Genomic DNA, 22,506 nt, shown 5'->3' with positions numbered 1-22,506 from the left:
TCGCCAGTTTTTCGCTGGCCGTTGCTGTGGCGGACTTTTGTTGATGTCGGGTTTTTGGCGGTTTGCCAGTTGCGGGTCAGAATGACCGTGGCGGTTTACCGCGACCGCGGCGGTGTTATGGCGGTCTTCTGACCGGCGGTAAGCGCCTTTCACCGCCGAGGTCAGAATGACCCCCATAGTGTGGGAAAATTGTGCCAACAGTGGCTAAAATCATCCTCACTAGATGTTTTTGAAGCACACCTCAGTCTCCTGTCTAACGCTACTGACTCACAAGATTTCTTGTCAGGCCCCAGGATACCACGTAAGAAGCGTTTCTTATCTGCAGTATACAGTGAAATATGGAAGCTCTCCCACAAGATGCAGCAGCGCGGTTAAGGAAAATAGATCAGGAATATTTGGACAAGGCATTAGCTGATGTAGATAATGGGATAAACACCTTGTCTGACTGGATATACACAATACACATCTTCTGCTATAGACATTATACAATCTGATATGTCATTTTTATATCATGGGCAGTTTCAGACCAGGTCCATTATGCTGTTCGGTTGGACACTTCAAACATTGAAAGCGGGTCACGTTCCGTGGCAGCACATCAGTGCCAGGGAAATATTTGTTTCCTTTAATCTAACGCGGCAACAGCAACTAATGCCTAAGAAAGAAGCAACTTATGTCATGCTTAACATCGAGAAAATAGAAAGATTGCCTTTCACAGTGGCCGAGATACCTTCGGCAGAGTGGTTAATACACGGGGTTATTAATTTGCCTGTTTCAACACTACAATTCACCTCTTGTTTGAAACACATTCCAGTAGGCAGATGTGAAAAGTTGGGGGATAGTTACATCCATGAGGTGTGGAAGCTGCCCTTCTCGTACAAATGCTTCAATGGAATGAAGGAGTTCTTTCTTAGTGGTAGTGAATGCGAGACTTCAGTCAGCCATTTGATGATTTGTAAGCAGCTGTCCTTGCATGGGGGATGTAATGCCTCGGTTGCAAACTTGGCTTGCTATCTGAAGGGAGTTCCAGTCCCCTTGATTAGACCAACGTTCCTGGTGCTTTCAAACGGGAGCTACGTCCTTCTCAATAGTGAAGACTGTTGTGGCATGCGGGCCAGAATAATTTACGTTGTTTCGGTCTCTAAGGTTGTTACATGCTGCGGGAACGTGCTGTTTCCCCCCACTAAATTAAAGGAGGTAGCTGATATCTGACCTTATATTGCTACTTCAAAGGTGAATTTTGACAAGTTGAGTAGACTCAAGGTTTTATTGTTTCAGAAGCATGTGGCCCTTACATCTGCACGCGGACCTACGCACTTCAAGTGGCAAGGTCGTCTTTGGCAGAAATACAGTCCTTGTTAAATACAATCTTTCTGAGACACTTTGGTGAACTCGTGGGACATATATTTAATGCGTCCACTATGGCTGGATTAGCACATTTTTTTAAAGCTGTTGGTATTGGTTTTGTTCACACCTTCTCCTCTATATTCGGTTTGATACCTTCAGCTATCCAATCAATTTTCGGTAGTACTTTTGGGGGATTTCCGATAACTTTGGCTTTATTAGCTGGCATTTTGCTGTTGCTGTTGTTTTTCTGCAATGGCTGTCCCGCCGCCACATGGATTAATGAAGGCGCTCCCATCGGCCCAGCTGTGTCGTGAACGTATGATGCAGAATTTTGGAGCAACACTCCTGGAACAATTGGGGTGCGACTGGTCTCTGTCATTCAGACCAATTTTGGATTGTGTGCAGCCCGTGTTTCGGTGCCTTTGGTGCTCTTTTGAACATGCACTGGAACTTTGTCTTTTACAGCAACGCCCCCCAGCAATTGATGCTGATCTGTCGATGTTCTCGTTGAGGGTTCATTACCAGACATGCGCACTGAGGTTGCGTTTGCTACGTAAAGCTGATTACGAGCTACCCTTCCTGGAGGAAGTTGCCATCGACTCGTCAATGGGCACTACAGGGGATTCCGCCTTGGTTGATACCGGGGCTATGGAACACACCTGCTCCTTGATCATTTTTGGCGTGGATTTTCCAGTTCTGTCATCTGCCGAAGTGGAAGTTCTCTTGCTTTCCATGACTCATGCTTGATTCGTAACTACTCCAAATTTTCATTTTTCATTGAATTTGGTTTTAAGCCGCATACTCATTTTTTAAATTGTCAAGTAGTATGCTTGTGTGTCCTCTTAACTTGTCAAAATTGAGTAGGGTTTTAAGTATATCTTAGGTTGAGATATTTTAGTTTTGGCTTGAACCACTATCTACCAACAAGGGGAGGGTGTTGTGTAGCCATTTTAAGTATAGCTCCATGCACGTTAGTTTCATATACTAGGCCGCTGTGCACCTTGACCTAGATATATTTTATTCAGCTTTGCATTGTTATTTTTACAATAACCAGTTTTACGGTCTTGTTTTAATTTCTTCTATCACACTGTTTTGCTTAGTTCAGCACTGTGTTTTCAAACAACGCATTCTTGATCACCCTGTGCTTCAGTCAAGGCTACAGACTGGTACATTGCCGGTAAATATGGTAGAAGTTTAGTCTCCAACATTCGTAGAAAATACATATCCTTACGTAGGGACATTTTTTTAGAACATCTGCTGAGTTAGTTATAAAACACTTTCTAGTCCTATTACACGTCAAGAGGGAGATTCCAGCCAGGGAACCACAACTGTATGCTGAATGCTCCGTTGCAGATGCTGACGCAGATTACAGGCCTTTGCTCAGGTATGGGGGTTGATGTCCTCCTGGGGAACCTGAAAGGCAGGATTAGAGCTTAACATGCTGTGCTCGCAATATGATTTAGATAGGGAATGGTCCATTGAACCTCGTGGCAATATGATAGCATTATTCTTATGCTTCACTCTCATCATCACTATTTTAATATTGTTGTGTTGTGTAGTTCTGGTTTTTGCAGCTCACGCTTTGCTATCTAAAATGCAGTTGTTTTATTAAACCAATCTTTAAAACGTACACTGCTCCTATTGTCATTTATATATGAGACCGCACTGTGTATGAGAGAACCGGTTGTGGCCTGAGTGACCACTACTTCCCTGAGAAGTACCAATATGTCATGCGCTCGGCTGCCCAATCATCTCAACCATTTGTGAGAGATGAGGCACTGCTAGTTAGCCGGAGCAAAGCCCGGATTTGGAGCGACAAGTGTCATCCACGGTGGATCAGACTCAGTCTCCCACACCATGGACGATCTTGCTGCTCAAAATCCAGTAGTCTCACTAGAATAATGAGAGCCTATGCGACAGGACTTGCCCCTGACTCTTGTTCAGCCAAAGGGTACAGACCCTGGTTAAAGGACCAATTTCAGGATACCATCACAGGACTAGTGGGAGGGAGAGTGGAGAAAGGGTGCCTAACACTTGCAGCTACTGCCCCCCCCCACTCTGAGAAACTTTAGAGGTCAGAGTCTCTAAAGAGGATTGAGGCTTAGCTCTTACCACTAACAGCAGTGACCTATATTGGTTGTTGTCCTTGCGGAGCGAGTTTTCCTTAGGTTGGGGACAGAAATCGGATCAAAGAAGTGGAGTGGGCCACATCAGTTTGTTGGCCATGGTGGTACTGTCTGCATACTTGGAGGCATATGTGAACAAGTTAAGATTAGGTGCCTGTTAGAAATGGGGTCTCTAGTTGGCAGTCAGTTTACACCCTGTCCCAGTAGGGCCCCTCACTCTAGTCAGGGTAAGGGAGTCATACACTTAAGATAACCCATGCTTGCTCCCTTGGTAGCTTGGCTCAAGCAGTCAATGCTCAGAGGCAATGTGTAAAATATTTTTCTACATACAGTGATATAGTGAAAACACCACAAACACACTCCACACTAGTTTAGAAAAATAGCCAAAATGTATCTGAGTTAAACAAGACCAAAATCACAAACCTCCAACATACACAAGTAGAGATATTCCTTTTTAAGGTTTAAAGGAGTCTTGATACTGAAGAAACAATGGGTGTATTCTCATAACACACTGTACCTTGGAAGTGTTGAAAACAAAGACGATGCAGGCCACAAAGGCGGTGATGCATCAGAAAAGCAAGCAATGCGTTGATTCTTTTCCTGCTGGAAAGGCGATGAGTGGAATACTTACTGCACTGCAGTGTCGATGAAGAAAATGACACTCGTGGATAATGCGTTGGAAAATCCAGATGCACTGTGATGGTAGAGCCTTATTGGAACAGTCTCTGCAACGGTCCTAAAGGTGCTGCATAAATCCTTCTAGTGCAAGGCAGGCCCTCTGTCAATTCTTCAGCCACAAGGCAGGTGCTGCATTGATTCTTCTGCAGCAAGAAAGGCGATGCATCGATTTTCAACTGCTGCGATCCGATGCATTTGTTTTCTTACTCAGCATACCAGTTTCCACTTCCAAGGGCCCAGGGACTGGATTTTTCATCACTTGGCAAGTCAGGACTCTCAAGAGAAGAGTCCAGCTTCTTGAAGATGAAGGCTTCTGTCTGGAGGCAAGCTCAGTTCAAGCCCTTGAAGAACCTTGAAAAGCAGGATGTAGAAAGAAAAGCCCAGTCCCTTCACTAGCAGGACAGACACAGCAAGCAGCAGGACAGTACAACAAAGCAACAGGCAGAGTGGCAGTTCCTCCTACAACATCCAGCTCGTCTTCCTGACATAATGTCCTCAGTTTAGAAGTGTTCTGAAGTTGTGGTCTCAGAGGCCCAATACGTATCCTTATTTCTGCTTTTGAAGTAGGCAAACTTCAAAGGAAAGTCTTTGTGGTGCACAAGACCCTGCTTTTACTGCCCTGGCCCCAGACATACTCCATGGAGTTGGAGACAACCCTATACAGATGCAAGTGTCAGCTCCTCCCTTCACTCTAGTCCACGAAGACACATCAGGATATGAAGGGCACACCTCTGCTCCCTTTGTGTGACTGTCTAGAGTGCATTCAAAAGTAGTACAACTGTCATCCTGATCTGGACTTGTATTCTACAGCCAGGCGGAGGCACACCGTGGTTAAGCAAGAAAATGCCCACTTTCTGAAAGTGGCATTTTCAAACTTGAAATTTAAAAAAATCAAATTCACCAAAAGATGTATTTTTGAATTGTGAGTTCAGAGACCCCTAACTTCATATCGCTATCTGCTCCCAATGGGAAATAAAACAAAAAAAATATTTTAAGCCAATCTCCATGTTAACCTATCGGAGAGCTAGGTCTTACAATAGTGAAAATAGACTTTAGCAGTATTTCATTATCATGACATGTAAAACACACCAGTGCATGTCCTACCTTTCAAATAAACTGTACCATGCCCAAAGGGCTGCCTAGTGAGTACCTCAGGGGTGACTTATATGCAGTAAAAGGGAAGGTTTCGGCCTGGCAAGTGGGTACACTTGCCAGGTCAAACAGACTGTTCCAAACTACCCACACAGACACTGCAGTAACAGATCTGAGACATGTTTACAGGACTACTCATGTGGGCAGCACAATCAGTGCTGCTGGTTCACTAGTAGCATTTGATTTACAGGCCCTGGGCACCCCTAGTGCACTTTACTAGGGACTTAAGAGCAAATCAAATATGCCAATTATGGATAAACCAACTACCTATCCAATTTAGACAGAGAGCTCTTGTACTTTGCCCAGAGTACTAAAGCTAGCAAAAATTAAGTTCAGCACAGGATCAAACAGGAGGTCAGAAGACAAAAAGACATGGGAAACCATATCAAGAGCTGCCAGGTCTAACACGTGTCCCCACAGTTGAAAATGGGGAGAACTACCCAAACTCATCAGTTCTCATCACCAGGGTGGAAGAACATAGACAGACCATCAGCATTGGCATGTTCTGCGCTGGGCGGTTGTAATGCTATCTATATTTAACCACCGATTCCATCTTGACCACTGACTCCATTTTGTGCTTAGCTTAGTTTCAAATACCGTCACATTGGTGGTTTAGGTATTTTTCCACGTACAGCTGGTAACATGCACCATTTTTGTATGGGAGTATAAATATGGTGTTAAGGCCATAGAGTTATTTTTTGCACGGGAACGCCTACCTTGCATCTCATTAAGGCAAGGTAGGTCTCCACTTTCAAAAAATGACTTTAACTCCATAAATTTGGTGCTAGAAGGGTCTAGCACCAAAATATAAATATGGAGTTTGTTTTGCACCGAATTAGAGTAAAACAAAATGACACTAATTCGGAGCAAACAGAGTATAAATATGCCCCTCAGTGTTACAAAAATAAAGATACTTTATTTTGGTGACACAAATGCCAAAAATACCGTAGGGATTATACTCCTTTGGGAGGTAAGTAATAGACAAATATATACACTAGTCTGCAGAAATAGTTGTAAAAACAGTAGATAACAGTGCAAATAGTGAAAATTACAATAGTTAGAAATGGGCCTGGGGGAACACATACCATATACTAAGAAAGTGGAATGCAAAAGTCTGTTTCCCACCTAGGCAAGTGTAGTGTGTAGAGGGAAGCTGGGAGTATTAGAAAACACCAAAGGTAAGTAATAGAACCCACCGCAGAGCCCAGGAAAGCAAGAGTGAATCACAGTAAGTTCCTAGAACTTTCCTAGTACACACAAGAACAGGAGAAAGGATTATGCAAGAACCAGAAGAGAATGTAAGACACCAATGATGGATTCCTGGACCTGAAGACCTATGGAAGAAGAGAACCAAGTTGAAGAAGCACTGAAGAGTCCAAGGAGAACAGGAGCCCCTGCTAACCCGGATGAAAGTGCAAAAGAAGAACCACAGCTGAAGAAGAATAGTCACTACTGCACCCAAGAAGATGTATGAGGGTTCCTGGTTAGTGCAGATGATGTCCCACGCTGGATGGATGATTATAGTCTGGTTTCTGTTGCTGGATTCCGCCAACAAGCCTTGGCACATGCAAAGATTGTGGTTAGTGAAAAATGGCGCTGCCCGGGATCAGGAGGAACCTGGTGGATTCTACCCAGAGGTGGGAGACAGAGGAGGCTCTCAGTAACTCAGAGAGCCCTTAGAAGACCAGGCAACGTGCACAGGAGTCCCACAGCACAGGGATAAAGAAGGTGCAAAAGAAGGCCCACACAGCACTACACAAAGGAATCCCACGCTGTTGGAGAATCACACAGGAGGCTGTGCATCACAGAAAGGAATGCTGGGGGCTGGAGTTGCATGGTGCATTAAGAACTTCATGGAAAGATGCCATCAGGCCTTGGCAACTGCAAAACATGCAGTACACATGAGTACTGTCTTGCATAGGGATGCAAGTTCTTACCTCCACCAATGTTGGGCAGTTGGACGTCAGGACCGTTGGGACCACTTCAGTCCACAACCATTGGTGTTGGATCCAAGCACTTCATCAGGAGAAGGGACCCAAGCCACTGGTTGTCACTGCAGAGGGGTTCCTGCTGAAGCAGGGAAGTGACTCCGTCACTTCACGGGAGATTCCTTTGTTCTTCTGGTGCAGGCTAAAGACTGGCTGTCCTCTGAGGATGCACGACTGGGAAACAGTTGCAGTTGCTGGCAGGAGCTGAAGATACAATGTTGCAGAAGTCGTCTTTGCTTTTTTTGTTGCAGTTCTAGAGTTCCTGGAGGGTCCTGGTGCACTTTATTTGGTAAGAAGGTGAAGCAAAGGATTCAGAGGATTCCTGCTGGAGTCTTGCAATCCAAATTTGAAGAACCACCCAAGAGAAGGACCCTAAATAGCCCTGAAAGGGGGATTGGTCAGCTACACAGGTAAGCAGCTATCAGGGGAGGGCCCTGACGTCACCGGCTGGCAGTGGCCACTCAATTGCTCCCAGAGTTCCCTGCCACCTTGGAATCTAAGATGGCAAAATCCAAGGTCCCTCTAGAGGAGCTCTGAGCACCACCCCTGGGGTGGTGATGGAGATCGGAGTGGTCACTCCCCTTTCCTTTGTCCAGTTTCACACCAGAGCAGGGACTGGGAGTCCCTGAACTTGTGTAGACTGGATTATGCAAGGAGGGCACCATCTGTGCCCGTCAAAGCATTTCCAGAGGCTCTGGGAGGCTACCCCACCCATGCCTGTAACACCTATTTCCAAGGGGAGAGGATGGAACATCCCTCTCCCAAAGGAAATCCTTTGTTCTGTCTTCCTGAGCTTGAGCTGCTCTAGCAACAGGAGGGCAGAAACCTGTCTGTGAGGTGGAAGCAGCTGGGGCTGCCTGGAAAACCTCAGAAGGCTGTTATGGTAGTACTTGGGGCCCTCTAAGGAGCCCCCAGAGAGCATGGAATCATACAACCAATGCTTGCAAACATGGACATATTCAGAGTTACCATTGTAAAGCTGTACATAGGTAGTGACCTATGTGTAGTGCAAGCATAAAATGCTGTCCCCGCACTCAGGAAGTCTGGGAAAATAGTCCTGGAGGTTATGGAGGCACCTCTGCTAGTGCAGGGGTGCCCTCACATACAGGTACACTGCACCGAGCCTTCAGGGTTGGAAGGCCTGAAATATGGGTGACTTATAAGTGAACTGGTGCAGTGTAAATTGCAATGAAAGGGTACATGCGCCATTTCACACAGGCTGCAACAGTAGTCCTGTAGAAGCCTTGCATGGGATCCCTATGAGTAGCAAAAGAAATGCTGCAGCCCATAGGCATCCCCTGGAACCCCAATGCCCTGGGTACCTTGGTGCTATATAGTTGGGACTTATAGGGAGGGGCCAGTATGCTAATTCTTGGTGAAATACTGGGTTACCAGTATGCTGTGACAAAAAGGAGAGAGAGCATAATCACTGGGGTCCTGGTTGACAGGATGCCAGTGAATACTGTCAAACACACTGACATCAGGCAGAAATTGGGGGGTAACATGCTAAAACAAGGGTACTTTCCTACAACCAGTATTAGTGATGGCATAGAGCCCCTGGTAGTCCAAATAGAACCTTAGATCAGGTGTGACAATGGGCGGAGTAGCCTGGGGGACCAGAACCAGTCGGCTGGACCCAGGGCTGTTGGAGTGCTCAATCACCCATAACTCTAGCGTCTTAGTGGCTTCTTTCTTGATGTAGTTTCTCACTCTATCAGTCACCCTTTAAGACTTATGCTTAACAGGAAGGCTGTTCCCAGTGTCAATATCATGAGTATACCATTAGGTGACTCCAGGGACGAGTGAGAACAAAGAGGCAAACTGTCCTAGCAACTGGTGACAGTCCCTCTGCTGTTTTAGGGTCAAGATAGGGGAGGGGTTCATGAACTCTACTGACCCATCCTGCTCTGTGGATTACAGGAGGTCAGAGAGAGGCTCATTCTCCTCTCTCACCCCAACATCCATGACCAATAGCATTGTCAACTCAGACCTCTCAAAATGTGGCATGAGGAGGTTCATGTGCAGGACCCTGAAAGGGTTCCTTGGAGTCTGCATGTCCACCAGGTAGGTGACATTACTCTTGCTCCCGTTCACCTCTAAAGGCCCAGACCAACTGTTTTGCATAGCACACGGCTATACTGGGGCCATGACCCATACCTTCTAGCCAAGCTGAGACTCAACCAGAGTGATATTCTGGTCATACTAATGTTTAATGTCCTACTGGCTAGCCTCCAGATTCCCTTGGGAGAGTTTCCAGAAGCGGGATCTCTGGGTCCTAAAGGCTGAATACAATCTGGGGTGACGTCTTGGGGCTTATACTAAACCTCCTTCACCAAACTGAGAGGCCCTCTCACAGGTTGCCCATACCGAATTTAAAATGGGCTGAAGTCAACTCCCTTCTGCATTACCTCCCTGTAGGCAAACAGTAGGCATGGCAACAGGAGGTCCCACTTATGCCTTATGGTTTCTGAGAGACCCATGATCATTCCCTTCAGGGTAGGGCTGAATCCCTCAACCAACCTATTGCTTTAGGGAGGTAAGGCGTGGTGGGCTTGTAGGTAACATCACAAGCCTTCCACTTGGACTTCTTGTACACCAACACGAAATTGGTACCCCTGTCAGATACCACCTCCTTGGGTAACCCCATCATTGCCCTAGCCACAGGGGGTGCAGTCACCGTCCTCAGACGGATAGCTTCTGGGTACCAGGTGTCATGGTTCACCAAGACCAGGATAAACCTGTTGCCCATGGCTGTCTTGGGATCCAGAGGCCCCACAAAGTCAATGCCCACCAACTCAAAAGGGATGCTTGTGACAGAAAAAGTGGGTGAGAAGCCTGTCAAACGTCTTGTTCTGCTCCAAAGGACCTGCCAGTGGCACATCATGAGCCAGACCCAGTAGGAAGCTCTAAGAACACTGCGGTACCACCAGTACAAGGGCTGCCCTAGCGTCAGCAACCTTAGGCTCACTATACGGGAGATCATTGTCCCAGTAAATCAGGTGAGATCCAGAGGTGTCACCAGCTGCCTGGGCCTCAGCCTGTTTTCAAAGGCCCTCAAGGGTAGGGCATGCTTTCTGCACTGCACAGAACTCCTCCCTGGTGGGGCTTCCTGCTTCCTGCCCCCTGCCAATGGGTCAGCTCAGGTAGGACCCCCAAATCAGCCACTTCTTCCCCTGTAGGTTCTTTGGTGTCCCCCTCAGGTTCAGCCTCCTCCCGGACTGTGGGAATCTCAGGAGCAGGTTTCCCATGCCCCTTGCCCCTCCTGGCAGGCACCTGGTCCACTTCTTCAGGCTCCAGGTCTGTCTGATCATCATCTCTGGTAACTATGGACCGTGTTTTCATGCACGCGGTTCCTTCCAGGTGGTATGCTCCAGGTCATTCCCAGCAGGCAGTCAACAGGCGTGATTGGACTGACAGCTACCCGCAAGGAACCTGAGACACCCTCATTCAAAGGGAACCTGAGCTACCAAGCATTGGGGCTGACTGCTGCCTACTTCTACAACTTGGTGGACTACATTAGAGATTACCTGCTCTTGAGACACCAGATGACAGCGGACTGTTGTCATACTGGCTCCTGTGTCTCTCAGAGCCTTCACCGTATCTCTATTGCTGGTCATCCACTGCCTTTACTTCTTAGTGTTCTCAGGTACGAGGGTCCTCTGGATCATCTCACTGTTCCCTAGTGAGATAAAGGTCATCTCTGCTTGCTCCCACCCTACTCCTGGAAACAACTCCTCCTCCAGTGCTACACTGGCCAAACCCTTTGACTGAGCACTACTAGGTGCCTCCTTTTGCCTCTCATTGATGGTAACCCACTGCCTGTACTTCTTAGTGCTATCAGGTATGAGGGTTCCCTGGACCACCTCATCAACACCCAGGGAGACTCGGGTCAACTCAGCTGGCTCCTCACCACTCACTTGGGCCAACTCCTCCCCAAGTGCTACACGCACCACCCCTATGGTCCACCCACCAGGGGGTGGCTGTCTGCTTGGTATACTTGGGACTCCCCCTGAAATACCCTTCCTGGCCACAGGCAAAACACTTCAGGGGTCATTTCCCTGCAGGCTTACCTAAAGGGACCAACTTTTCTTCTTAACAGGGGCTGGAAATCCTTACCCTGGGAACTAAGTTGGGGCCCTTTTGAGAACTCCTTACTTTTATCCTTGCCCCCCCATTCTTCTGTTGGGGACCCTGCCCACCCTTGGCTGAGTCTCCCACATACAACCTCTTTTGGACTCTGGCGCTAAGCCAGCGGTCTACCTCCTTGGAAGCTTCCTGGGGTCAGTAAGCTTGCTGTCAATCAAGTGTTGGCGCAGCTCTGGAAAACAACAACCAGATAAGTGTTCCCATGCAATGAATTGTACAGCCCCTGAGAGTCTGTTACCTCAATGCCCTTCACCCAACCATCCAGTGCTCTGCAGAAAGAATCAACATACTCCACCCAGGTTTGTGATCAGGTTTAGCACGCTCTCTAAACTTTACCCTGTAACTCTCTGGGGTGAGATCGTACCTCCTGGTCATTGTGTCCTTCATGGAAGGGTACCTTATCCTATCCTCTTCATCTAAGGCCAACAAGGTGCCTATCCCCTCCACTGAAAAATACTTCCACAAGCCTGGCCTCCAATCTCTCTCAGGGTCCCTGTGCATCTTAAGCGCCACCTCATAGCCCTTGAACCACTGTTCAGTGCCATCACCCACAACAAAATCTTTGACCACATCTTTGGGTATATGCACCTTTCCGTCAGACCACACTGGGGAACTGCTGCCACCATCTGTGCTGGACCTGCTCTTTAGATTTAGCTCCTTCAAGCTCAGCTCTTGAGCTAAAAGCAATTTACTTTCCTCCATGGCAAGTTTCTTTTTCTCAGACTCCCTTTTGATCTTTGCCAGCTCCGGCTGAAGTTCCCTCTCATGCTGAAGCTTGAGCTTCTCCATTTCTATTTGATGCTTCCGGGTCACCCGCCTATCCTCTAGCTCCTCTGAGGTCAGACCTCTGAAGGAAACACTGCTACTTGCCCTGCAAGGTGCCTCCCTCCTAGGCAGATCATGGCTATCCACCAACTCATCCTGCAGGTTGTCCTACTCTCCCTCCACAAAAACAATCTCCTCCTCTGCAGGCCCACCAGTCTCCTTTGCTGCCAACCAGGCCATCTATGCCGTTTGTGGCTCCTCCTTCTTATGGAGGCCTTTAATTGGACACTGAAGCTCCTTACAAAACTTTCTGAGCAGAGATACTGTGTATGTCTCCAACTTCTCCTGCTCAAACATCATGCCCCAGATTTATGAAAAGTTTCTGCTGCCTTTGCAACATTTGTCTTGATGCAAAAGCGGAGCAAACCTGCCGCCATATCAATATTTTGACATTAAACCCGTCTAGCATCAAAGTAAGTGAGTTAGCATCATTTTTTGGGAGCCCAAACCCACCTTGTGTCATATTGCAACAATAATTTACAAGGTAGGCGTTCCCTTCCAAAAAATGATGCTAGGCCTCCAGCGCCATATTTATCCCCCATGTAAAAATGATGCACAGAAAGGAAGCAGACCCAAAAAATGATGCAACAGTCAATTTGTACCCAAATGTAATACCTGGTCAGACCAGGCATTAAAAAGACGCCTACTCACCACCTTTTAAGGAAAACACACAGAAGGAGCATTGGCAACCTCCAGGACAACATGGAACTGTTATTGTTCCAGCTCATCACACGCAGTAGATGTCAGCTACAACAACAGGTTCATCTGCCACCACCGCAGCAACTCCAAACACCGCCACAGCAGCCTCAAAGGCAGCATAGAAAGCGGGAAAGGATTTTCCGTCAGCATACAACCATCTGTGGGCTCAGGGAACAAGATGTCATTAGGAATTACTGTCTGAACCGGGGATCAATAGTACGCTTCTTGCACCACATTGCACCAGACATCACTGTAAGGGTGGCAACTCCATCAAAGATACCACCCATGACAAACCTCTTCGTTGTTCTCCATGTGCTGGTGTCAGGATCTTTCAGATAACAGATGCACAAATGGCTGGTATTTCCCAGCCGTCCTTCTCGGTCTTTCTTCTAAAGATTCTGGATGCAATCATATGCCTCACACCCCACCACATTTGCTTCCCCAATACCCAGCAACTGCAGCAGGAGACTAAGCAAGGTTTCTATCTAATACTGGGATCCCGCATGTGCTGGGTCCAATGGACTGTACCCATGTCCAACTGGTGCCACCTGCAGCAATGGAACACCTATACAGGAAACACAAGCACACCAATCCCATAAATCTACAGGCCATTGTGGACCACCGTGGGCTCTTCTCAAACATCCTTGCCAAATACCTTGGCAGAGTACATGACGCCTACATATTCTGGCATTCCTCCATCAATGAGCAGTTCCAGGATGGCCATTATGGCAATGGCCTACTCGTAGGTAAGCCGCCGTACCAATCAGTACACAGACAACACACCTACCATGTAGGACAAACAAGACATACACCACACCAAACACACATAGGCAGGGGAACACAGATGTACAGGCAACTACACGTATGCCACATACCACACTACGCCGCAATCATTGCACATCACACACACATATACACCTACATGTGCATAAAACAGCTACAACCTGACTGGCGCGCCATGTGAGGACAGGTGGAGCTATGTTCCCTTTGCATACAGAAGCTGGGCACGAACCAGTTCAAGTGTCCACTGGTGGAAACCTAAATACAGATCCTACACACATTACACCTAATAATGTATAGCTCAGCAATATGAATGACATAGGCCATGGGAATGTAAAGAAAGTCACACATAGGCACAGCCATACATCAGTCATGGGGTTCAAGCCTTGTCAGCACCAATATTAAATGTCAGGCATCATGTATGGGAGGGAGCCCCTACCCCTGTATCAAGGGCTAAAGTACATGGCTCTGGGAAATATGATACATTTTCTATTGCCATATTTCCTGCACTTTGAACGGCTGCCCAGAGCATATATATATAATTGTATATGATGGGCCCCTATGTACTCAGCAGAAGATGTGCTAATCTTTTTGTTTTTGTTGCTACTCCTGCTGAGTATGTCATTGGCGTCCATATAAATTGCCACAGTTGCCCCCTTCTTGCACCATGCTGCACCGTATGTTTTATGAGACACACACATAGAGGGGTGCACCAAGGGCCACAGGGACTGCAGTGATGCACTTGATGCAGCACCATTTTCCTTAAATCTGCCCCTTTGTGTCACTGTCCAATGCAATTTAAGGGAGCTTGTCTATGCACTGGGTCCAGACTACTAGCACTTTCCTCTTCCTGTAAAGTTGTGTATCACATACACCCCAAAATGTGTCTATTACCCAACACACATATGCTGGATTTATACCACAAGCCTGCCATGTCTTACAGACAGTATGGGGTAGGCCTGCATGTGCCCCAGCACTAGCACATTACTCAGAAACCTGCACCAACACAGGCATCCTTGGACCACAGACGTTGTGTGTGTTGAGGCCAATGTCTATGCAAATGTTGGTATCCCTTCCTGGAGAATAAATGGGATACCATGCCAACAATGGCTGGCCACACAGTACTGGAAAGACATCCATAATATCATTCAGTTAATGTGCAGGTAGGAAGAACTAAATGAACATAAGTAAAATGCCATGGATAAAAGCTCAAGTGTGTGTGCTTTGTAATGGCACGCACATATTAGAAACAAGAAACAAGAATGTATCAATGCATTCCTCAACACTTTACAATACTCACACAACCCCTGGGCAGTTGTCCGTCTTTTTGCAGTGACAATTCGTTAGATGTCTTCTACATCTGGGGCAGGGTCAAAAGCTGTGGGTGTCACAATGAGATGACCACTGCAACAACCATTGCATGCCTATCAGATGCAGAATACTGTGTCATGCAGCCCCATATGGTCATGGAGGCATAAAGCAACAAAACACCTGCATGACAATTCCATGCCTATATGATGCAGTTAAATGCACCACATGAGTGTCAGGAAAAGTGATGCATTGTAGGTGCCAGTGTCTCCATTATCTGACCCTATGTCTGAGTGGCAGATTTTAGATGTTTGACAGTTGTTCTGATCTACCACTAGGATGACTTGCTCACTCAGATTAACAAGTTGATTTTAAAAGTATTGCCCATGCACAAAAATGTCCACATATCACAAAGCTATGTTTTCTTTCATGTATTGCAGGTGGGATTCCACCCTACACCAGTCCATATTTGAAGACCCTAATGTTGTCAGTAAGTGTCACCTTGTGTGTCACATGTAGCAATTCAGGGTTTTGGGTGAGACAATCTGTTGTGTTCAATGCAATGATTAAAATGTTTGCCTGATCAATGCTATGAAATCATCTGAGTTAGGATTTTGACAAGTGGCAACATGTGCTGTTACGGAATTGTGGGTGTAAGGAAATGGAAAGCATGTCCACATATACATTGATGTCAAACATGATAGGTGTCAGAGCTGCTGTTCATGTGATTACCATGCCTGTTGCCAACAATAACAGCACTATTTACAGCAGTGTGTGGCACACATAGCTTAGAGTTACTCACAAAATGGTACAGATGAAGGAAATGTATAGAGATCTCTAGAAGGCTTAAGTAGGAGACACTTGCACCACTGGTGCCTCAGTACTTCTCAGATTTAAATTGAGGCCACAGTTGTGCAAGGAGCCATATTGTGATGGGCAACAGTCAGTACAGTACACAATTAGTATACAACTCCGCTCCATATGGTCGTGGGCAATGTCTATGGATTGTAGCAAGTAAGATCTCAGCGGATTTATCAACATGGTCTAGCTATCATGAAATTTGTGAGTGAAGTTGGTCACATCACATGTACATATAATGTGAATGCTGAGTATGAACCTGGTATTTATGTAATGTCTGACATGCATGTGCACATGTTGTTTAATAGACAGGAATAGTGTAGCAGTGCAATACCAATCTTTCTGTGTCCCTAAGGACATCCAAACAGCCACCATGTGTGTGCTGCATTACATATTTTGCACAACATAGCACAGGGTAGGGGGCAATAGTTACAAAATCTGTAGACAACTTGGATGTGCTGTTCAGGCTTTTCCCAAACTATATGGGAACTTTGCATTATTTGTAACGCATTTCAGACCAGGTCTTAAACCAGGACACATGAATGAAGCTTTACCAAACCTTAAAATAAACAGTGGGAAGTTTCCAGCCCTCCTATCAGATGACTCCCAGCTTGCATCCAAGATACCTGGGCAGGGCTTGATGTAGCACCAGAGGTATCAAAGTGGTGGATTGCATACAAACCACTGCATATTGACAATGGCACAGGGAATCTAGATTTGTTGGGCCACTTGATCCTCACCAGTTTGTTCACACAAAAGATGAGCAAGAATTCAGTAGTCAATTCACCTCTGGGCCCTGATGGTCAACAATGGACATCTGTTATTTTAGTGACAATTAGCATGATACCTTAGATGGCTGGTAGGAAACAGTTCATGATTTGGACACATATTTAAGAGCCCCTAGCACCACCAGACCGTCACTTTTCATGATGCTCCGGTGGCGCTATGCCCTGCACCACATTTACAAGGTGGCATTAAGCCACTTTTTGTGGCTTAAAGCCACCTTGTAAATATGTACCCTTCACACGCAGCACTTTGCGTGGAAGGTGAGTGCAATTGGGTGTTGCTGTGGGTGTGCCACAGCAACACCCATTGTATTTTGCTGCTGCCAAAGATTTATGAGTTTTGGTAAACCTGAGACTGTGCCAAAATCTAACACCACCCCAGGAGTGGCATTACAGTGGTACAATGAGGAGAAATTATTTCATTTTTCCTAGTTTTTTGCTCTTTCTATGTGCGCTGCATTTTGCAGCACACATTTCAAAAGAGCAAACAGCCATTTAAGATTGCTTTTGTGCAGGAAATTGTTAACTGCTGAACAAAAATAATCTCTTCCTCAATGCAGCAATCCTGGCAGTATGGTGCAAGGGCAGCTGCATTGGCACACAGCAGCAGATTTATACCGGCGCAGCGGGAAAAACACAGGGGTGCATCATATTTTAGTAAATACGGCGCATCCCTGCATTTTGAAAATGAGAGTGTGTGACGCTGCCAAATTTGGCACAGCGCTGTGCACCATCATTTTCTATTAAATCTGGCCTGTGCAGTCAGTAAGTGTTGTGGAATATGTGGTGGACTGCACATACAGCTGTCTCAAGCCAGGCACCCATACAGCCACCTGCTGCAGCCATGATATCAAACTTTGAATCTGAAATGAGACAGGACATGGCTGCCATGATGACCAGATTGGAACGTTTGGAGAAAGAAAGTGCCAAAAACCGTAAACTGCTAAATGTTGGAAATGGCCTTTCTGCAGGGTCACCCCCAAACTTTTTGCCTTCCTCGTTCTCTTTTACTGACCTCATTTATGCTGGCTTTAGGACTCTGCACACTTTACCACTGCTAATCAGTGCTAAAGTGCATATGCTCTCTCCTTAAGACATGGTGACATTGGCTCATACCCAATTGGCTTATTTAATTTACTTGTAAGTCCCTAGTCAAGTGCACTACAGGTGCCCAGGGCCTGTAAATTTAATGCTACTAGTGGGCTGCAGCACTGGTTGTGCCCCCCACATAAGTAGCCCCCTAACCATGTCTCAGGCCTGCCATTGCAGGGCCTGTGTGTGCAGTTTCACTGCTACTTCAACTTGGCATTTAAAAGTAAATGCCAAGCCTTAAACTCCCCTTTTTCTACATATAAGTCACCCCAAGGTAGGCCCTAGGTAGCCCTTAAGGCAGGGTGCTATGTAAGTAAAAGGCAGGACATGAACATGTGTGTTCTATATGTCCTGGTAGGGTAAAACTCCTAGATTCGTTTTACACTGCTGTGAGGCCTGCTCTTTTCAAAGGATAGCATTAGGGCTACCATCATGTACTGTTTGATGCTTAATGGCAAAGTTGGATTTTATATTACTATTTTAGAAATGCTACTTTTAGAAAGTGAGCATTTCTCTACACTTAAATACTTCTGTGCCTTAAAATCCACGTCTGGCTAGGTTTAGTTGACAGCTCCCTTGTGCCTTCACTCAGACAACCCCCAACACAGGATGCTCAGTCACACCTGCACACATCTGCATATTGAATGGGTCTTCCTGCGCTGGGAGGGTGGAGGGCTTGACACTTACATGTCAAAGGAGAGTAGCCTGCCCTCTCACAAAGGACTGCCAAACTCCCTACTGGGACCCTGGCAGACAGGATGGAACTGAAAGGGGACCTTGTGCACTTCTAAGTGACTCTTTGAAGTCTCCCCCACTTCAAAGGCACATGTGGGTATTTAAGCAGGCTCTCTGACCCTACCAACTTAGACACTTCTGAGGTAGACACTTCTACCTCACCGACACTTCCTGGAGAAGAAACCCTGAACCAGAACCTGCAATCTGACAAGAAGAACTGCCTGACTGCCCAAAGGACTCACCTGGACTGCTTTTCTGAGAAGGACTGCTGCATTGCTGTTGCCCTGCTGCCTTGCTGGTCTCTGGCTGTGCTGAGAAGTGCTCTCCAAGGGCTTGGATAAAGCTTGCCGCCTGTTCCTTGAAGTCTCAGAACCAAAAAGACTTAGGTGGCAATTACGACCGTGGCGGAAACCGCCAACAAAGACAGCCACTATAACACTCCGATCGCCACGGCGGTACAAACAAACAGCGCGGCGGTCACCGCCAAAAGACAGGCAGGAGACAATGTACCGCCCACACTATTACAACCCACCAATCCGCCACCTTTTCCGGGGCGGATTCACACTGGATAAAAACACTGCGGAAACAGGATTCCGAAGGGAAAATACTCACCTCTACACACCCCACAAGGAACGAGGACACCATGGACCCGGAACTCAAAATTCTCCCTGCGATAGTCTTCCTGCTCCTCTGCCAGGAGCTCGAACGCCAGAGGCGAAGACCACATTGAGTACTGCACCTACGACACAGGGGAGTGGGAGGGAAAAAACAGGGACGCAACACACCCACCCCCACCCTCACCCACTACAACACACACACTAATGCATATTGATACATCACAGTTACACCCCCCAACCTCCCTGGAAGAATGCAAAGACAATAGAAAATGAGTGTAACCATTGTAAAATATTAAAATCAAGTAGGCAAAAATATATATATACACCATGTACAAAATATATACCAAGCATAGTAGTCCAGGTAGTGCTCCAATTAAGTCCATGGAACACTGGGCCCACACGGTATGGGCAAGGCCTACACAAGATCCCCGACCATGATGGAGAAAACACTGCAGGGGCATCAGAGAGCAACAAAACAGGCACCTCAGGGGGAGGGACAGGGGGGGCACCTCAGCCGGTTGAGTGCACAACGCCAAATCCACGAGGGGGCCACATGCCCACTGTTCAATCCTGGGGAGTGCAAAGCCACAGTCTCTCAAGTCTAAACAGTTGGTGGGATGCCCACTGTTCAATCCTGGGGAGTACAAAGCCACAGTCTCTCAAGTCTCTACAGTGGGTGGGTTGTCCACTGTTCAATCCTGGGGAGTGCAAGTCTATAAATTGGGTGGGTTGCCCACTGTTCAATCCTGGGGAGTGCAAAGCCACAGTCTCTCAAGTCTCTACAGTGGGTGGTTTGCCCACTGTTCAATCCTGGGGAGTGCAAAGCCACAGTCTCTCAAGTCTCTACAGTGGGTGGGTTGCCCACTGTTCAATCCTGGGGAGTGCAAAGCCACAGTCTGTCAAGTCTCTAAAGTGGGTGGGTTGCCCACTGTGCCATCCTGGGGAGTGCAAAGCCACAGTCTCTCAAGGTGATAACAGTCTCCACTGGTTCTGGAGGGGGCATGGTGCCTAGAGTGCTTCATCCTGCTAAGGACAGAGGTAGTGGATGGATCTCTCCATTGGTTCTGGAGGGGGCATGGTGCCCAGAGTGCTTCATTCTGCCCGTGACGGACTCAGTGGTGGTCATTCATGGCCCAGTGGGGCTTTTGCTGGCGGTCCTTCATGGCCCAGCTGGGTTGGTGCTGGCGGTGGCCTCCTGGGCAGCTGGGCTGGTGCTGGCGGTGGCCTCCTGGGCAGCTGGGCTTGTGCTGGCGGTGGCCTGCTGGGCAGCTGGGCTTGTGCTGGCGGTGGCGTCCTTGGCAGCTGGGCTGGTGCTGGCGGTGGCCTCTGGCGGTGGCCTCCTGGGCAGCTGGGCTGGTGCTGGCGGTGGCCTCCTGGGCAGCTGGGCTGGTGTTGGCCTCCTGGGCAGCTGGGCTAGTGCTGGCGGTGGCCTTCTGGGCTGCCGTGCTGCTTTTCCCAGACTTCCTGACTTTCCTGTGCCCCTTCCCCACCTTGGAAGGTGTCGCAGCTGACTCCACACTCCCACCTGTACCCCTGGGAGCAGCTTTGGTGGCTGGAGTCTTCCCCCTCTCCCGCCAGGCACTGGACAAATTCTGATGCTTCACAGGTGGGGGACTGTCTGTGCTGTGGCTCCTTGCCACACTGGCTGCACTGGTGGCCGGTGCACTCCAGATTCCGGTGACTACAGGCACCACTGGTCCCGGAGATGTTGTTGCTGAGGTGCTAGTTCGGGACCTAGGAGACGGACGGGGTGGGGGAGGTGTGGGAAAGAGGACAAGGTTGGACAGGAAACGTTTTTTGGGACACACTGGGACGGGTAGCTGGAGGGGGTTTGAGAGTGGAGGAAGAGGTTGTGGTTGTAGGAGGTGTTCTTTTGCTGACTTTGGGTGAAGGTGCATGTGCTGGAAGCTGTCGTGAGGTGGATGGCTGTTGGGTGGGTGTGTGCCTGCATTTGTGTATCTTAGGAGGGGGCATCACAGACACACTGGGAGATGACACAGGGGATGTGTGAATGGTAGTGGGGGTGGTGACTGCACGTGAGCGGGTGTGGTGGTGGGTGTGCTGGTGATGGTAGTAGTGGCTGTAGAGGTAGTGCATGCATGTGTGAGTGTAGACGAGACAGGGAGGGAGGAGGGAGATGAGGAGGGGGACACAGTGGAGGCAGCGGATGTTGGTGTGTCTGCATGTGCGTGATGCTTGCGTGAGTGTCTGTGGGATGTGTGGTGCTTATGTTTGCCTGAGCTTCCCTTGTGTGTTGACATGTGTGTATGCTGGTCTGTAGGTGTGCATGGGATAGGCTGTGGTACAGGGGATTGGGTTTGGGTGGAGGAAGTTGGAGGGGGAGGCTAGACACAGGGACAATGGCTGCCATCAGTGCTGAGGCCAGAGTCTGAACAGCTCGCTGAAGGGCCGGCTGACCAGAATGAATGTCCTCCAGGAATGCATTTGTTTGTTGCAACTGCCTTTCTACACCCTGGATGGCATTCAAAATGGTAGACTGCCCAACAGTGAGGGACCTGAGGAGGTCATTGGCCTCCTCACTGAGGGCAGCATGCATTACCGCTACTGTTGGCGGACACGACAGACACAGAAGCCCTCTGCACTAAGCCGCGCTCTTGGGATCCACTGTTCAATACCTGGGAAATGGCCTACTAGGCTATGGACGACATCTGCACACATAGATGACACAGGGGCATGACTAGGTGTAGTTGGCACTCTACAGAGGTGCGGTGGGGTGCCACATGGCTTGCCTTACGGAGGGACCTTGCCTACGGAACTCGCCCTGGCCTAGCGAAACCCACAGCCCACCTCCCCACCCAGACACCTAAACTGCACGCAAAATCAGCAGAATGCGAGTGTACTCACCCCCTTGTGGCTGCTGTGATGTCCTCAAGAGCCCATCCAACTCTGGGTACGCTACCGCCAGGATCCTGAACATCGGGGGGTCATGGTGCGACGGGCACCCCTCCCACGTTGGGAGGCCATCCCCGGCTGAGCCTCCGCCGTCTTCTTGCTCCAGCGGCGAATGTCCTCCCATCTTTTCCGGCAGTGGGTGCTCCGTCTGTGGTAGACCCCCAGGGTCCGGACGTCCTTGGCAATGGCACGCCAAATATGTTTTTTCTGGTGGGCGCTGACCTACATGATTTGTACAGGGGGAAGAGAAAGTTATTACCAACTGCACCGTCAAAGTGATTGGCCCCCATCCCTACCCTTGACATGTGGCACATGCACTCACCGTCGTTTCATGCATGCCGCACTCTCCCCCCTTACTTCTTGTATCCACCCCTCTCCACACAGGCATAGCCCATACAGCATGCTCCCAGTGTACTTATCTGTATGTCTGGAGGACCGTAGAGTAGCGTGTACTGGGGTA

The sequence above is a fragment of the Pleurodeles waltl genome, chromosome 2_2 (genome assembly GCF_031143425.1).
Source record: "Pleurodeles waltl isolate 20211129_DDA chromosome 2_2, aPleWal1.hap1.20221129, whole genome shotgun sequence".
Classification (NCBI taxonomy): Eukaryota; Metazoa; Chordata; class Amphibia; order Caudata; family Salamandridae; genus Pleurodeles; species Pleurodeles waltl.
This window is presented reverse-complemented; position numbering follows the sequence as displayed.